Source organism: Psammomys obesus, unplaced genomic scaffold (genome assembly GCF_907164565.1).
Source record: "Psammomys obesus unplaced genomic scaffold, mPsaObe1.curated_primary_1811, whole genome shotgun sequence".
Taxonomy (NCBI): Eukaryota; Metazoa; Chordata; class Mammalia; order Rodentia; family Muridae; genus Psammomys; species Psammomys obesus.
The window spans coordinates 11,213,481-11,216,075 of NW_026596100.1; the positions used below are offsets into that span (position 1 = coordinate 11,213,481).

The 2,595-nt window shown below is 40.8% G+C and overlaps 1 pseudogene; it reads left to right on the plus strand.

Moving 5' to 3' along the window:
- Positions 1-806, plus strand: LOC129692156 (voltage-dependent anion-selective channel protein 1-like; annotated as a pseudogene).
- The last annotated feature ends 1,789 nt before the right edge of the window (positions 807-2,595 follow it).

Consider the following 2,595-nt stretch of genomic DNA (forward strand, 5'->3'; position numbering starts at 1 on the left):
ATGACTGTGCCTCCCACATATTCTGATCTTGGCAACTCCTCCAGGGATGTCTTCATTAAAGGCTGTGGCTTTGGCTTAATAAAACTCGATTTGAAAACGATGTCCGAGAATGGATTGGAATTTACCAACTGCGGCTCAGTGAATGGCAGCCTGAAAACCAAGTACAGGTGGGCAGAGTACGGGCTAACATTTACAGAGAAGTGGAACACAGACAACCTGGGCACCGAGATCACCATGAAAGACCAGCTCGCGCATGGGCTAAAGCTGACCTTCGACTCATCCTTCTCACACAACACTGGGGAAAAAACTTCTAAAATCAAGACAGGGTACAAGAGGGAACGTATCAGCCTAGACTGTGACCTGGACTTTGACATCACTGAGCCCTTGATCAGGGGGACGTTCTGGTGCTTGGCTATGAGGGCTGGCTGGCTACCAGATGAATTTTGAGACTGCAAAGTCCCGAGTGACCAGAGCAACTTCACAGTTGGCTACAAGACAGACAAATTCAGCTTCATACTAACGTGAACGACAGGACAGAGTTTGGTGGCTCCATTGACCGGTAGGTGAACAAGAAGTTGGAGACTACTGTCAATGTCGCCTGGACAGCAGGAAATAGTAACACTGGCTCTGGAATAGCGGCCAAGTACCAGGTCGACCCTGATGTCAGCTTTTCAGCCAAAGTGAACAACTCTAGCCTGATTGGCTTAGGGCACATTCAGACTCTGAAGCTGTCAGCTCTGCTGGATGGCAAGAGCGTCAATGCGGATGGGCACAAGCTTGGTCTAGGAATGGAATTTCAAGCATAAATGAATACTGATCAATCCTTAATTTTTAAACTACTTTGCAGCATAGCTATCTTCAGATTTTAATGTTGAATGTTGGGGATTCAAGAATTGATAAATACCACTTTAGACCTCCAGGCTAAGGATGGCTCGGCTTTAAGGTTTTTACCATTTCAGAATACAGCTGAAACCCCATTCCAGACAAGGTCTTTTTAGCTGTAGGTGTGGATCAGGGAGGACCCCCTCTCGAGACGCCAGACTGCAAATGACTGCTAGGAGTGTGCGGGCCCTTTGTAAGTCTGTATCCAGTCCCCAGATGAAAATGTGACTTCCTGAGCACTGGTGTCCCAATCCTAACTGCTGGGAAGCATGTGCACACCTATATGAAAGAGACATTTTAGATAGAACGTCATGAACTGTTCCCATCCAATCAGTTACCTGTTTTCTACCAAAAGTAGTCTTCAGGGTGTGGTTAGCTATTTCCTTTGTGTCATTTTAGGGTGGAAAAGGTGCGCATGATGGAGCCAGTGTTCTGGTATGGTTTTCTTTTCTTTTCTTCCTTCCTTCCTTCTTTTTTCTTTTCTTTTCTTTTCTTTTCTTTTCTTCTTCTTCTTCTTCTTCTTCTTCTTCTTCTTCTTCTTCTTCTTCTTCTTCTTCTTCTTCTTCTTCCTCCTCCTCCTCCTCCTCCTCCTCCTCCTCCTCCTCCTCCTCCTCCTCCTCCTTCTTTAATTTCTTTTATTTTTTGCCATTGCACTAAAATATGAAATAGCTTCCGGTTTTTCTAGCTCTGTGCTGGGTAGTCAATTGTGGTCACACTCTGTCAACATTAGGGATGTAAATTGACTTCTGCTATAGCCTCACCACTCTTTTTTTTTTTTTTTAGCAGTTTAATGAGTACATTTTAGAATCTTCCATCTTGTGTGGAATTAGCTCTTTCCTTTCAAATGCTGTAAATAACATCACTTAAAAATAAAACTTGAATAAAATATTGAAACCTCAAAAAAATACAGGGGCCAATCTTTGTGTGTATGGAATATAATTTAGTACTCCAACATTCTAAATCTGAATTCTTGTGCCAAAGTTACTGAATACTAGTGAATTAGTTAATGAAGTTACTGACTTCATGGTGGTTTCTTATTTATACCAAATTTAAATTCATGATGTATTAGACATTTGAGATAATTTATTATGAAAGCAAACGAAAGTTCTAGCCATACACATATTTAATTTTTCTAGTTAATATGATAATGAGATAATCATTACATTTGCATTCAAAGTACAAAGTATGTAGATTTTATTTGAAGAAATACATTTTTTTAAACTGAAGAGAAAAGGCTCAAAAGACAGTGGTGGAATATATGCAACTGGAAATCAAAGATGAATTTTTTAAAATATAGTTTTAAATGCAGTGCTATAAGAAATTCAAAATAAACTTGAATATTTAGGCCAGTGCTCACAACTGTAACCTCTAGGCCTCCCTGGCAGCAGAGTCCTCCATGTTGGTGAACAGGCTTAAGTATGTTTTGGCTGCATCACTACCAGCCTTAGTGAGAACCTGATCCACCTACTTGCTTTCCCCGAGACTGTGCAGATATCTTTAGCTTTTAAATCTGAGGACAATGAAAATTACCATCAGCCTTTGTTGGGAAAGGAACTGTTCCTGTTACCTGTCAACTTTAGGTAACAGACTATCTCAGGTTAGTTTTCTCAAGAGATGCTTAACCAGTTTGAGGATAGAGAAAAGACATTCATCTTGGTGTGATGGGCACATGATTTAGATGCACCAATGCCAACCATGACATAGCCTAGGTAA